The sequence below is a fragment of the Meleagris gallopavo genome, chromosome 2 (assembly GCF_000146605.3).
Source record: "Meleagris gallopavo isolate NT-WF06-2002-E0010 breed Aviagen turkey brand Nicholas breeding stock chromosome 2, Turkey_5.1, whole genome shotgun sequence".
In the NCBI taxonomy this organism is placed as follows: Eukaryota; Metazoa; Chordata; class Aves; order Galliformes; family Phasianidae; genus Meleagris; species Meleagris gallopavo.
Genome location: NC_015012.2, coordinates 6,272,054 through 6,288,784, shown reverse-complemented (window position 1 = coordinate 6,288,784; position 16,731 = coordinate 6,272,054). Strand labels below are relative to the sequence as shown.

Sequence of the window (16,731 nt, the reverse complement as noted above, 5' to 3'; positions counted from 1 at the left end):
AGAAAAGAAAAGAAAAAAAGAAAACACAGAACAACCCTAAGGTTCCATTTCTGTTTCTTCATTTTAAATGCATATACAGTCCCGGTGGTTGTAGAAAAAAAAAAACAACAGTCTTAAAAAGGATAGTCCCTAACCAGTTCACACAAGAAAAAACTTAAAAACTAACAAATGAACGCCTTCAAAGCTGGTCTCATGATATTTTCAATGGCTGAAACCAGGCAGCATGACTGCATTATAGCACCATCGTTTCCTACAACAGCTCTACCTCCTAGCCAACAGAAAGTTCATTTCTTTTTGCTGTTGATGGACTGCTACAAATCTGACAATGAAGGGTCTGAAAAATGCTTTCCAGAAACATTTCAACCCATGATAACTGGTTGTCTGACAACCTCAAAACTTGTACATAAGGATCCCAGAAAAATATTTCCCAAAACAGTATTCTGACCTGCAAGTTCACAGCAAGAGCACCCTCTGTTTCCAAGTACAAGTGATATCTTTCTTGGCAATTACATACAGTGCAGGAATGCACTAATCAGTGCTTCCCTGTTCCTCATATTTGGATTTGCTGACCCAAATAAGTCACCTGGACACCATCTTAACCTGATCAGAGAATTTCAGCAAGCTGATTTTAGAAAAGACTCAAACATACATGTTCTTTATTGGTTAGCAAACATATTGAACAGCTATGTTACACAGTGGAAATCACTGCAAATCTCTTGCCACCTCACAATTAATCAATGTAAGCTGCACATCTAATTAACTTAGCCTCAACTTATAGCAACAGCCAGGTCTGACTGAAGCTTGCTGTGACTTTCTGTGTGTAGTAAGTAATATGCGCTGGGATGCTGGATTGCTCTGGCTTGGATGATTTTCCTAGATGAGACTCCTTATTGCTTTCTCAGCTTTATGCAATAGTGATGAAAAATCAAAAAGACAAAGGACTGACATTCCTAAACATATTCTGCATACAACCATTTGACCATTTAGAAGGAGAAAGGTATTTTTTTCTGCAATTTAGAGATTTGTGGATTATGAACAAAAGAGAACAGATCTTATTATGGAACTTTAAATTTATGAATGGCAACAGATAATAACTTCCAGAATTTAGTTTATTATCTCTGTATGTTGTAATAATCCATTCACATAATGAATGCCTATAAAGCAAGCATAGTGGAAGATGACGTGGGTTAAAGAAGGGATGCAACAGTTTTGGTCAGCTTTACACAATAAATCAACTTTTATCTCTTCTTTCTTTGTCTTGTGCTCTGCAACTGTGCCAAACCATTACATAATAAAAAAGTTCCATTAAGGTAGAAGTTGAAACCAAAGAGAAGCGAGGTTCAGAGATATTTGGAACCTTTCTGTGCAGATGTGATAGCCTTATCTTCCAATCAATTTGTTCTCTTTGATACAGTACATTGGCTCAAAGAAGAGTTTTCATATACATACAACATACATTTCCATTTTTTAATAACTTTTTCAGAACATTCAGAAATTGTTGGTCTGGCTTTTTATGGATTCTTCCTGAAGATGATAATAAAACATTCATGAATTTGGCAGAGGACATTCCAAGTGTCCACACGTTCTGCTCAACATATGTAATACCTATACATCTTTTCTGCCTTCAAACTCTGGAGGGAGACATAGGCTCCACAAAACACAGGAGGAAATCCTGACTGGTTTGGATTAATTTGTTTCTTTGATTCGTCATGGTCAGCAGAAATAAATGCAACTCATTAAACACACTGGCCTTCCACACCCACCTAGTGTCATCAACTTCTGTTAGGAGTTATTTAAACTTGCATGGGAAGTTATTTGAATGGTGTCTATCCCTGGCCTTGCTCCTCTAGGCTCAGATGGGTCTTTATATGCAGTCTTAATATAGGAAGGGAAAATGTGCCTGTTTCTTGTGGGTACATGTGCAGAGAGCCAACTAAAAGCTCCAACTATGCATGATGGCACAGCGGTCACTTTACTCACCACTCTTCCCTGGGATGGCTGGACTGTTCAGCTAAACAGCACTACACTTTTTAGCTAAAGAGTTAACATCCACAGAACACCCAGTGTATCTCAATTTCACTGTACATCTCCCTTTTCAGTTTCACAGAGAATGAAATGGGGCTCAAGCACTGCCCTCGCATTCATCCTGAAGGACTGCACAGTAAATACATAGCAGCTACTCCACTTCAGACTGTTAGGTTCCCCTAACTAAAGCATTAAGAAAGGAAACTGCTTTTCAATTTTGTTTATTTTTAAAGACAGCTTTGCCCTAAGGATTTGGCTAATGCATACAATGAATTTCCCTTCCACCTGTGAAGATTAACATAAGGCATGCCTGGAGATGGCCCAGTCCACCCACGTAGGCAAAGCAGGATCAGCTCTAGCAGGTTGCACAGGGCATGTCTATTCAAGTTTGGAATAGCTCAAAGAATGGAAACACTACTACCTCTCTGAGGAACCAGTGCAGCCAACCTCTCAGCATTAAATAAATAAATAAGATTTTTCTAATATTTAAACAGAATTTTCACAATTTTAATTTGTCCTACCACTAAACACTACTGGCTTTGGATCTGGCTTCTTCATGCCACTTCCCTAGCAATAAGATTCGCTCCAAGTCATCTGTGACTTATCATTTGATTGTCCACACATCAACCTTTTTCAGTTTCTTCACTGTGGCCTCAGAATTACTGAACATCCATATCATCAACTTTCCAGCATGAAATACCAGAGGCTTGGCTAACACTGAAATAAAGATTAATGTTTGTTTGTTTGTTTGTTCCCCAAAGTAGCACAGTACCACATTGTCCCAACAACCCTTGAAGAATTTTTTTTCCATCTTCCCCATCGCAGAAAGGGACAGCTTTAGACATTTTTTTGAGCATGCTTACGTGTTGATATGAGGAGCACCTATCTTAAGCACAATCTGAGCACAATCTAACAATTCATTGTTCCCTCTCACACCACTATACCTAAAATGACAATTTCACACCCTTCTTTTTTGCTTGTTATTGACTGGGACTGATTGCATCCTAAGTTTTTCTAGCCACATAATCCTCTCAAAGATCTCCCTTTGCATACCTATTCAAGGACCAAACACCTAATAAGACAATCCTTGGACATAGCAAACAGACAATTCAGAGTTCATCTGCTTGGTAACCCTTCCGTCTTGCTGAGCACACAACACACATTGCAACTCGATAAAATGTCAGGTCATATAGCCAGAAACAAAACTGAATTAAAAGAAATTATTCTGTCCTCCTAATGGGCACTTAGAAGCCATTGTGAATAATCATTTGTGTGAGAGTTTGCTGGAAAAATCTGATAGCTAATGTGATCTGTTGCTAAATAAACATACGAGCTATGAGTAAGCATATAGGAAAGCTATGCAAGTGTATCCTTGATTCTGGCAGAGGAACTATTGTACAGGTACACTTGGTTCTTATTTATATACTGTACAAAAATGTTGAAAAATTGGAGAGAACTCAGTCGCATGAATGAATTGAAAAAAAAAATGGAAAATATGCCTTGAAGTGAGAGACTTCTGGTGCTCAATCTATTAGCTTAATGAAGAAAAGGTTAAAGGATAATTTATTAGTCTATAAGTATCTATTATCAAAGGGAATGAAAATTGATAATTGATGACTCTTCAATCTAGCTGACAAAGGCTTAACAAGATTCAATGGCTTGAAGTTCAAATTAGACAAATTAAGGTTCAGAACATGGTGCTACTTTTTTTTTTTTTCCTTACAGAGAAAACAACCAATTAAAGTTTGCAGTGAATGCTCCACCACTGGAAATTTCTAAATCAAAATCATGTCAAAAAAGTCATAATATGTGTCTCAAAATAAGTCACAACTGCTGGACATCAAGCAGACTTTCAGGGTAGTTCCACAGGCATGTAGCTTGCAAAGGTCTCTTCTATTCATAACATCCTAGAGACTGTTTTGCTGCTTCAGAGTTATGCAGACCACATTTTTTTCTTCCCTGAGCATATAATCCTATATCAGACTGCAATAAACGTTTCAAGATCTGGTTTGCCACCAGTCACAAGAATAGAGGAACAAAGGCAAAGAGCAGTATTTCCCAAAATGGCAACGCATGAGTGAAAGTGTGATACAAATCACTTCGGTTGCTAAACATTTTTATTGAATAGTTAAGAAGCAGAAGGCAAAGTTTAGACTCTTCTTTAGAATAAGTAGCTGGTAAAACCCTCCTGACACTAGATTATAGTCTCTGCTTTGGCGTAACAACTAAATAGTCATTACATTTCCCTACAGCCTACCTTTATGAGAAAAACATTCTCTGGGCACTGCAGCCTTCAACAATGGAATTGAGTATTACTGGCAGACAATATCACTTGAAATGTTAGCTGTATCAACCTCTATGATAAATGAAACAGTTATTAGTCTGCAGTGCCTCTTTTAACAGGAGTATGAAAAAAAAATCTTAGCTCCTAGGTTGGGAAAAAAAAAACCCTAGAAGGCAATATACCTCATCTAGATACAAAATATACATGAAAAATGGTTACAACCAGATTATTTACATTCTTTAGTCATTAGGGATAAAGAGGAGGCTTACTGACCCATCTTTCTAAGCAACAAATTGAAAATCCTCTGTGATAAAATCTCTCTGCATTGTGATTTCCAGTTCTGTCAGATACTCCAGAAAAATGGCGTTCACTTAGCGTATCTATCTACTCAGTGACTGATTTGTGGTCTTTGCAATTTAGATACTCAGCCTCTCTTTCAACTCCACATGTCTATTACATTAGCAACAAATTGTATTAAGTGAGCACGTGCTCAAGGAGACCAGAACTGCATCCTAGAAAGCCGGATGGCACAGGGAGATTATGTTTCTCTACCCAAATGTTTCAAATGAGAGGAAAGTTGAACTTGGGACCATTCCGGCTGGGATCTCTTGCTGTTGAATTTCACTGCTTCTGCACTGAGAAGCTCTGAAGTCAAGCTGGTCTCATTTACTCAATGCTATGTAGTGCAGGATCAGGGGAGAGGTTACTCCATGACTCAGGCTGTGAGTTACACAGAATATACATGCCAAATTCAGTGCTGTTCTGTCATAGCACTCGAGGAAAGAAGGCTGAAGCTTCCGGAAAGCATAGTACAGTAGAAGTAACATAAAAAGCCTCTATTTTAATAGAGAAAGATAAGAGCAGGGAGGATATCTGTACGTGCAACAAGTAAACTTGCTAACTTGATTAAGCCTATCTTATGCTGTTTACTGAATGCCACAGAAAATGCCACAGAACACACAGCCCTCATAACACGAAATTCTGCTAGGGCTCCTGCTTGAAATTTTCAGACAATTGTTTTCTTTTTTATAGCACAAACATGCAGCTTGTTTCTCAGAGTAAGCACCTTAGAAAGACAAAGCCATGAAACTGAACATCTAGGAAGTTCAATTCTTCTGACTCAATGTCTACATTATTACATCATCCCATTCAGCAGCAAGGTAATTGTAGATAATGTGAAGCAGATCGACTTCTGTAATCTTCTGAAAAGAAGAGGTTACCACACTCTGCATTTATCCTGAAGAATTTAGGAAGCTGTAACAGGGAAGAATATAATCAGCCTACATGCTGCCAACAATAAAATCAGAGGTCATTTAGGATATACGATGGTTAAAGCACATGTGCTACCAGATATCAGCTGACCAACCTATGGGAATGAACACTGTGAAAAACGTCAATGCGATGAGGGTGGGGGGAGGAGGGTCGTTAGTGCAAGATGCTTGGAACATCAAGATGCAATGAGCAAGACAGAGCTGCTGAAGAGAACACTCAGGGGATGCAGTATGAAGATCTCTGGACTGAGCAAAGTGTCGTGGTCAGGGAAGGATAATAAAAAGACTGGAACATACACCATCTGGTACAACAGAAGGGAGGATGGGAAACATCAACAGGGAGTTATATTTGCTAGGGAAAGCCAGACGGTGAAAGCATTGATTAAGATTATTTTGTTGATTAGGTGGTACTCTTTGATTTATGTGCTGGTGAAGAAGCAGCATTTACTGCACAAAGGCTGTGCCATGCAGGCAGCTGAAGTGGGATCAGACCCTTAGAACTTTACCATCTCCCCCATGGAGATGAGAGGGAGGGTCACACATAAGTGGGGCTCACTTGTGGATTCAGGAAGTGACACATTCCAGGGGGAAGACAAGGAGCTGTGAGGATCTGTGACACTGAAAAGACTCATCTCTTCCCGAAGCAGGGAAGTGGCATGTAGGAGGATATCAAGGCTCTGTGGGGAGAGAGCTACAACAGAAGAAATAAGCTGGAAAGTAACTGGTGGGGCAAAAGATGCGTATACGTACGCATATATATGTGTACCTCCATATAAATTTATACATACCCTCACATGCAAACTTCGGTGTATGCGTGTGTGTGTTATATATATATGTGTTCACACCTATCCGAGGCCAAATCAACAAGCAATGTCCAGCTGTTGAGCTATATTGACACCAAACAATATACATTTCCTTTACACAGAGATCCAGGCTGCTCCTGGGACAGAAGGGGTGAGATTGGAAGCAGGCTCAGAGATCAATGACTCAGATTAGAGTCGTTGCCAGCTTCAAAAGTCCTCAGTGACAAAACACAGCAGGAACAGTGCAAAGGGTATAGGATAATACAGCTAATCGGATAAATTTAGTACCTACCTCGCTGAAAGGTGGAACCCCGTGTGGATAAAAAGCCAAGAAATAAGCCAGGGATTTAAGAGAGAGGACTTGCACAGCACAGTTATCGGTATAAATCGATCACTGAGTAAGATGGAGACAACGTGACATCAGCAGCAATGCACAGCCAGTGAATCAGCAAAGGGAAAAGGGCAGCAGGTGAGCAGCAGCACAGAAAAATATTAGGGTCAACAGGAATAAGTCGCTGGGAGTATTTTTGTTATAGAGAGGGATGAGCGGTAGGGTTTGCAAAAGCTCATTGGCACAGCACTCTCACACTGAAAACAATGAAAAAAACAACCCTGAACATCTGAATGCCAGCAAACCCTGGAGAAAAAGCGAACAAGTCCTTAGTTGCTGTTAAAGTACAAAGAGAAAACAAGAACACTTTACATGCTCAGCTCAGAGGGGGTTTTTCCCCTTAAGACATAGGATGTGTTTTTTACTACACCAAAACCACCATTTAAGGAAAATCTTGTTCTCCTGCAGGTAAAGTGCTGGAAAGTGAAAAAATGGCAGATTCACACAAATTGATCTACCAATAAACACACAAACATTCCTTCACAGCTTGCAGATTTCATCAGAAGATGCTGAGCAAGCTCCAGATAAGCTGAACATAGGTTAAGTCTAACATGGGTTACAAAGGGAGTGAAATCCACTAATGCCACAGCACAGACAGGTATAAATTCCCTTCCCATTCCCTTTGAACTATCTGATTGGGAACGGCCCTAAATATTACAAGTATTACATTCCACTATTCAATAAAGTTGCGCCGAATAGAATTATCACCTTGAAATTACAGGGTAAAACTCCCTATACAAAAACAGATTAAAGACAAATTAGACTGTGGGCCAGGTCACTATGATTGTTAATTAGTGATAATGGAAATACAATTAGCATAATGAGTTCCAATTACTGTATATGGAGAAATATGAGCATACTGCTTTCATAAATCTTGGTTCCAGGAAAAATAAAATGCATCTGGTTTAACAAAGCATGCCCTTCTCCTTTGCAAAAAAGCTTCCTGGTAAATATCTTTTTATGAAGCTAAACCTTTCTTTTGATGGGTTGTGATTTGGAAGAAAAAAAAAAAAAAAAAAGAGAAAGCGACAGAATGGATTTACCCTGTCTGATAGCTAAACAGTTTTGTATTAGCTTGGCTTCTGTTTTAAGCTTCCTAGAAAATCTTACCATCTGTTTCCTCAATCCTGGGTTAAACAACAAAAGACAAAATCATTGACTATTATATCAAATGCACTTATTGTCTTTGAAATATCTTGGGATCCCCCCCCTTCTCTCTTTCTCCTGATAAGCTGTGGAATTGGAAAGCCAATTATATTCACGTATTCATACAATTCCAAATAGTTTTTCAAAATCTTCTGCAAAAAACAAGTTGATGAAAGACAACAGCTTTGCAAACAGCAACAGCAGCATGTCTGAGGGTTACTTCGTGAGGAATGCTTTTCTTTTTTCAGAGCCAACCACCATTTATTTCCACAGCAGTTTGACACCTGTGCTAGAGCAGGTACAATTGGGTTGGATTGAATGTATTACTCACGGATTTAGTTAAAAAAGGGGGGATTAGATGTATGAATTTATAATTGCAGAGCTAATGGAAACAAAGTTTTAGTAAAGCACTGCATACCCGCAAGCTTGACTCCAGAAAAACAAAAAAAAACAACAACCCACAATCTGTTGTTAACCATCCTGGTACGAAGCTGCTTGCTGTTTCTATTTGTCAAAATTTATTGTAAGTTAACAATGGCAAGGACTCAAGAATAGAAGGAAGCCCAGCCACATGTGTTTAATTGCCCACCTGGCTGCTCTGAACCTCTAAGGCCTGAATTGAAGAACATTAAGGAAAAGTATAAAAATGTAGTATTGGGAATGGGGAGTAGTAAGAAAAAGAGGACTGCCTGGCAGCAACAGGTCACTCTTACACCTGCTGAATTGCAGGCTAAGCAGTGCTTCCACTTGTGTTGTGTCAGCAGTGTGTTAATTACATGTGGCTGTAGATGAACTCACTTCTGTCACAACAGCCATGGTACTTCTATAGAGCAGAAGCAGAATCAATTCAGAATATATCAATTTTGTCAGACTCACATGGTAGTACCGTGACACCATGTAGCATCAGCGCAGCTTCAAAGGCTGATGAAACACATGGATTTGGCAAAACATACAAGGAGGAAGAGACAGGAGGTAAGGAGGTGCCCTGGCTACCTGCTGAACCTTGCAGAGCATGAAGACTTGTCCTGCTCATGGGACTGCTGCCTCATAAGCAGCTTCATAAGCTCTGCAGAGATGGTAAGATTCAACTTTTGTGATTTTAGCCCTCTAAAAATAATGGAGAGAAGAAAAAAAAGAACACCACAAAATGTCAAGATAGTGATGGCTCATATGAATGTCAGCACAATAGCATTTCTGTGCTTTCAGGTTGCTATTTTAAAGGCCTAGGAAAGTACACAGAACAAGTGAGTTAGAAGAACAGACTGACGGCTAAGAAAAGCGGACTGTGGAAGAAATAATGAGTGAACACATCACTAAAGATTGTATCTTGACACATATGCACAATGAGGCTGAATTCAGTGTGTACAGGCAATCATAATTCTCACATTACCTCACTTTGCAATCTTAGCAAAGGCCTTTAAGGGTTGTTGCGTGCTTGGTTATATTCATCTGTGAAATGAAGATATCTCAAACAAGATCACTCCGATAGGCACAGTATCTGAGCACAATGAGAGGCATTCTCAGTGATAACAAAGCTTACGAGATAAGTGGATGAGCCAGACAGAGAATGGAGGAGACGGAGGCACAGAGACAGAAATACCTTTCCTCTGAGCACACACAGGTGTTGGCACACAACCGGACCAGAAGCCTTGCCCAGTGATGTGCCACACGACAAAGGCAATTAAAAAAAACCTCATAGGGAGTATCTAAACAATTTTGCTTACTATGGGAAGACAATATTCTGCCCCTTTTCCTGAGCATGGTAACCCTTAGACGGAAGGGGAAGGTTCAGTGGGACAACGGACCCCGTGCCAGTTGGAGCTGTCGTACAGATAGCAGAGGAGTTATTTTGAATTTACAGCATTATCCCTCAGAGCGCAGGCATGTATTTCCACAAATGAATGATCTCAATCAGAAAACCAGTCCTGTGGCAAGGGATACATATGGCCATCACTCCCAAGAACAGCTGTCAAGCACTAGCCCTGCCCACTTCCCACTGTGCAACGTCCGTGGTTGCTCACTCAAGCGAATGACCTTATAAGCCCACACAGGTCCAATCTGAACTGAAAATTATCAGCAAAAACTTGTTTTCCTTAAGACTTTCAGCGTAGCAGGGAGAAATAATACACTTGGACTGCAAGTGAGTCTAAATGGCTTTTGTTACAGTTCTTTTGAGTATAAAATCTCTCTGTATGGAAATAAAAAAGCTCTTTGCAAAGACGAGTGCTAGACCCTCACCCTCTCTATCCAAAGCATGCTGTTCAATTTAGCATGTGCTTCACTGAATAAATAACACTCCCAGCCATGATGCTCTCCCTCCAATATGCTTAAGTATTGATAGATTGCACTGCTCTATTTTAAGTCTGCCTGGAACTTGTGACATTTGGCCAGTGATTTGGTAAATGAACGTGGAATATTTGACCCATGCAGCTGAGATTACACTTTATTTAGACCGAATGGACAAGATTCTTTGTTGTATGCAAAAAACCTGACAGATTCAGCTAACCTTTGCAACTCATTCCCCAGGGTATTTAGCTATGAAGAAAGTCCCACTCCTCAATGAGTACTGAATCTCAAATCCCTTCAGCATATACACATGTAACTAGGTGCTCTACTGGAACCTGCATATACAGGGATTTGGCAACTAAAGGACCTTCTCCCAGACTGCTTTCTGATTTATGTAGACCTGCCATGGAGTGACTCATATAAGTGAAAGAAATCTGTTTAGGACTTAAAAGACATGAAACTTGACAGACATTCAAAGTAAGTCAGATTCAGCCATTTCATGTTTTATCTTTTCTTGTGCTATATCTCTAAAACAAGATTAGCTAACATGGTGAGGGGCCAGTGTGAGGGATAAGTGGGTACTGGATCTGGACACAGTCTCCTAGGAGGGGTCTGCTACCCCTAACCTCTGATTTGGTGCTTCAGCAATGTATTTTTCACTATGCTTTGATCTTGGCTGACATTTTTAACTTAGTAACGTTCTCCAAGACAATCTCAAGGCTGTAAAATTACATTACTCAATGCAAGAAATACTTCTCAGCAACTATCCTGCTTAGGGCTTTTGAGATACATTTCAGTATCTCAACAGGGTAATAATCGCAGTGCTATTTGTCAAACATAAATGGGAGCCAAGACATTGACAACTTGCCCTGTCTTGCCAACTACATGAATATAGGGAGTTTGCTGAGAAAATAATCTGTCCAACTCTTCACAATGTTCTCACTAAATATTCAGGGGACGTCCCACACTGATAAGAGGTGTCCAGTTAGTGTCAGGAAGACTGTTGCAAAAAAGTTTTGGATCGAGTCTTCAGGACAGTATTCCAGTGTGTTTTTCTCCTTTCTCCCACAGATACACACACATTGTCCTCCCAAGCCTACCACAACTACCAAGCAAACAATCAGAGACAATCCTTCTTCTGTCACAGGCAGCTTTTGCTTTTTTCCACTGAGACATCAGCGGTAGTTTTCTAGTAAACAATACATTTTAGCATGTTTAACCTCTCCTCATGCAACTTAAGGTCTGCTTAAGTTTTGCGCTGGAAATGCTGAACCCTGCCAGGCTATCCAATGCAGAAGGGCTGGCTGAGAGAAAGAGGCAGCCAGAAGAGCTGTGCACAGCAGACTACAGCAGCACAATTCTCAGCTACTGAGAGTCAAGGTTTCTAGCACATCATTAACTTAGGTATAGCAATCATCAGCAATATCTTCCATTTGTAATAATCCACCTGGGCCATAAATGGTCCATAATGCGGTTGAATTAGCACCCCATTCAGAAGCCTACTTCCTGAGTTTAGTACATTATATCTCACCATTAACAGTGTCTTCTGACTTGGTGGAGATTTTGTACTCAGTAGATCTTGGTGGTACCAGAAATAATTAAAGTGTTATAGATATTAGTTACAATTCACAATAAGTCGGTTGGTGCATTAAAATATCACAACTGAAGTCCAAACTGACTTACGCATTCTGTAGCGACATGGGAGATACGTCAAAGGAAAAGTTATTCTCACATTTCACTAGTTTCACTTACTTCATCCTCCCCACAAATTAGAAACGTGCCGAGCAGAGGGTGCCTCCTGAAAGGAAACAGATAGTATGATCAACGCATATTCCAATTCCTATAAGTGCTATTTCCATATAAATACCTCAAAAATTCTTCACATAGACCTGCTTATCAGCTTTTTTAATAGAATAATGTTATATCACCACAGCATCTCTGTGTATATCTCTGTGTACAGACACACCCTGCTATGAAGTTCTCTTGAAAAAGCCAACAGAAAAGACAGTAGAAAAGACAGGAATCCTTGAGATTTACTGGCCCTGGATATAGCTTTGAGAAGTTGCCCTACTGGTATTGCAAGGATGCCGCCATGAACAAATTAGCAACAGCAAAACAATCACTTATGAGGTCTCAGCTACAAAATAAAGATTCCATTTCTCCTCTCCCTAGTCTTTTTATTTATTTGTTTGTTTATTTATTTATTTTTAAGCATTGCCTCTCCTTTGGAAGGGGATAGAAAGTGAAAAAAATCAGCTGCAGCAGCAAGAGTGAAAACATACTGACTTCCTATCCAGAGCAATTTCCCTTGGGGTGAATCTAGCACTGAACTCTATTGGGAAATGTAATTCTCTTCTCCAAGTGTCAGAATCTTACTCCACAACTCAGAGTTTTGGCTGCAATTTTTTTTTTTTCTTTTTTTTTTTCCTGAATAATAGAGCATATTTTTTACATCACAAATATTGTTTATGTCTGTGGAACAGCCTTTTTATGTTTTGTTTTTCTGATGTTGCGGATGAACATCAAACATCATAATGAAAGAAGCCATCCATGAGGTGCATGGCACCATAGATAGATTATGTAAATATTTTAATAATCTACCAAGCAAATAACAAATTTAAGAGAGGTACAATTATCTTTAAATCCCGCACATTGTAATTGTTTGCTTTTAATCTTTTACATAACCTTATTAAAAATGTCGAGATGGATACATTCTCCCACTGAATCTGACAAACATCTGGTTTACAATAGAGTCATGAGATGAAATTCCATCCAGAATCACATTTGCTCTTCACTGTGTTTTCTCCCACTATCATTCATAACACAGAACTTCTGTGTTTTGTCTGGGATATAAGACAGTGCAACGATATGTTTTTATTAGGAATAATGCACAGCTCTCTCCCTTATATAATTTAAATCTGCTATCTATGGGTAGGTATAGTCAAATATATTGATAGTCTCCCTCGTGGGTTCTGCTGACACTTGGGTTTAATTGTAGTGAACTTTGAATTCCTATCTTAAGGTCAGTTATTAACTATTGATGGATTCTCCTTTTCTCCATTTAATGCTAAAGTATTCATACTAACCAAGATGAATGGGAATGCTGAAGAAATTTTTCAAAGCCATGGCTGTGCATGATACCCTTACACTCTTCCTATGTGACAAACAGAAAGCCCTTTTCTAAAGGTGGTGATTACTCATGTTCAGACTGGAAAAGAAAACACAACACAACACTGTGCTGTTGACTCCTCGCCACTTTTTCTTCTCCCAGTGTTATCTCCCTAGAAACAAAAGGTCTCATATGCCGCCGATTAGGAGAAAATAAATAAAATTTCCTCAGGCACAACCTTGGATACCAACCTTGAAACCAAATGGGGTCAGACTGCAGAGGAGCAGCACCGCACAGCACCCAGCCCCGCTGACAAACAACTCTGCTCCTTTGGGTTTCCCAGAAGGAAAAAAGAGTGCCCCTCGGAGATTTATAAACACATACATAATAAATGGGAGGCTGAAGTTTAAACTGTTATGAAGCATTCTCTACTCCGCTTCCGAAGTCCTCTGTGATTTAAAGAGCTGACATTTACTGTGTGCAGGCCTATTATTCAGAATGACTGTTTGTGTATAGACAATATTTTAAAATGGCTTGCTGTAGATGAAAAATTCTTATTAAGTCAGAAAAACAGTTTAAGTAGGTAACACTCTCCCAGTTTAGACTGCTATAAGTCTTACTGACCTGCTGTAGGAAAGGCACGGGGATGGGAGAGCTGAGCCTTCAGGGTACCCAGATAGCCCGTGACACCAGAGGCGGCCATGGTCACCTTCCAGTCTCCTCTGAAATGATGAGGGCTGTGGCCACAGATTAGCATTTAAACCTTCTTCTGTCACACGAGCTTTGACAAGTATTGGATCTACAAAAATATTTGTCCCCACTGAAGCCACTAGGGCAACTTATACTGATGTCCTCTGTGGTCCTTAAGGTATTTTGGTAGCGAATATTTGGCAGCAGCCAGCCAAGCAGTGTCCTGAGACCTGCCAGGTCAATATATCCCTCACTATGCCAATGGGTTTACCATCCCCAGTCTTCTCCAACCTGCTGCTTTCCAGTCACCCTGGCAATCAAGTAGGACGCATCTCTGAACTATCTTCCCTGCATAGAGTCTGCTGCTGCAAGGCCCTGGAGTTGGATGGGAATCACTGGAAATTGTTCAAAAAACAAAATACCCAAAACAAAAATCTAAAACACCACCACACAACTGGATGACCAGAATTGAAGCATACACAGAGTGCTTTGATTTTACACTGTAATAATTAAAAAACACTCCTAGCAGACCTAATAACTTGGTTTTGTACAACATACCAGTGGATTTCAATGTACCTTACAGAGCACATTCACACACACACACATTTCTCTTTGGTCAGCCCACTACTTGCATACCATCCATACCTGAAAATATCTCTTTTTTAATATGCATTTTTTTCAGGTATTTTTATCACACAGAATGTCATAGATAACAGAAACAACAAAAACAGTGATATCTGAATGTATGCTATCGATAGGACTGGATATATCTCTCTAGGATGCAAATTCTTCTATGCAAAAGATCCCATGCATACTATTTTACTGTCACTATATTTGATCATAATACCCAATTCAGAGACTAGTTCATACATAATATATGGATCTGGCTAAATACATCTAGGCACATTTTTCAAAGTGGTATATATTGATCTGGTATAAAAAATATCCTTATTGAAGCCTATCCACTAAAATCTACACTTCATGCCTTCCATGAGATTTGAGTGTAGATTTAAACAGGGGGACTTTGAATCTGAACTTTACAGTCGGACTTCTGTGGTCTGATTTTGTAGACGTGGCAAGTACTGCCATTGTCCACTGATATCAACTGAAAGAAAAAGATACCACACTTACAGAAAAGCAGAGCAGAATAGACCACAGCAAGCACGATGCACATATGTAGCGTGCACGCTCAGGCACTTGAATGCTTTATGTCAAGCAGCAACTCTACTGCCTATGTCACCCAGGCTTCAAGCCTTACATGTTCTGGCCCAGTTTATCCAGCATTCTCTTGGCCAACTCCCTGGAAAGTACCAAGTATTTTCATAGGCTGTGGCCCATTCCACATCATCATCATCTTAGTTTTGAAGACAAAAACTCTTAACAAAGTGGGCAGCTTTGCAGCCAAGAGCCTCAATGCTACAGAATAGCCTTTGATATTTAATTCCTAACGCACATATATATAGCTAAAGAGCTTGGTTGCTCTTAGACACAACAGGAAGACCTACAGGAAAAGCAACATTATAATTAGAGAGCTTCTGGCAACCAATTTAATCCTCTCTTTTCTTGGATCTCTTGTATTGAAGAATAAAAGTTGCAGTGAAAACCCAAAACTACCATTTTTACAGAGCAACTACAGAAAAATTCTAAACAAAGGAAAAGGAAAAAAAAATCACAGCCAAACTGTTACTCCTAATCTACTTTTCTGTGAAGGGGATGAAATGACTAATCACCAGCAGCTGATCAAGAAGCAATTTAATCTCAGCTGAGGCCTGTGAAAAGTCAGCAGAGACAAAGAGCAAAGAAAAGCAGACAAATGTTAAAAGATTTATTCTTCCATCCAAGGATTTCAGATTGGAAATGGAAAAATATTTTCTTTCTTCTCTTTATAAATCACACACTTTGATATGCACTATTTTTAAATACTGCTTATGAAATATTAATACTTCAAAACAGATTTAACAGGTCTTAGGAGTTTCTACTGAATAGATAATTTATGAGAACTTCCGGCTTCTTTAGTTTTATTAAAAGTGTGGAATGGAATATAATATTATTTTTGTATCAAAAAACAGTGTATTACCCAACCATTGGCAGCCATTCCTGTAAAATACGTAGCTCTTAATCATCTGGCTTAGGCATTTTTCCTATTTGTGAAGTTTGCATCTTACTTTTTTTTTTTTTTAGTCCAGTTAAACCAGTTTTATTCAAAACACAACACTGCACATGTAATTTGGACTTTCTTATTGATCTCTTCAAAGGCATTTCTTTTTGTAAAAAGAAGGAGAATGCACATAATGTATGGTTCCTCAAGCAAAGATTCCCTTTAAGATCAGAGAAGGGAGTTTTTATTAAAAACAAAATGTTGAAGGGCAGGAAACAAGCAAGACCATCTTTGTCTTCACATCTGCCCCATCCGAGGTGTAAGCACTGCATTAAGAGAACCCTTTTTTTGCTCAGTAACTGTCCCCTTCTTTCAGGCCAGCACATTTACTTTGTAGTGCAATTTTCCTCCCAAACTCAGTCAGGTGGGTTTTCCTAGCAGACCACTTGCAAGATTTTCCCCACCCCAGGTCTGATCTATCCCGATGTGCGGGGCTGCAGCATGCAACAAAGCGAAGCCACTCACTCAAGTTTTAGCATAACTTCTTGTGGTTTTTTTTGGAGTTTTTCTGGGAGCATTTTATATCTTTGATTTCTTTACTACTCCATTTTTGTTGTTCCTTCAATTT

The 16,731-nt window shown here is 39.4% G+C and overlaps 1 long non-coding RNA gene across 7 annotated transcripts in view; it reads right to left on the bottom strand.

Moving 5' to 3' along the window:
• Positions 1-16,731, bottom strand: part of LOC104909502 — a 157,067-nt gene that overhangs the window by 118,921 nt on the left and 21,415 nt on the right. For 6 of the 7 annotated variants that reach the window (XR_002111551.1, XR_002111543.2, XR_002111545.2 and 3 more), the window contains one exon: positions 11,890-12,004. This is a non-coding gene — a long non-coding RNA (uncharacterized LOC104909502). The remainder of the gene's footprint in view (positions 1-11,889; positions 12,005-16,731) is intronic. The other variant, XR_002111547.2, reaches the window with a different exon arrangement.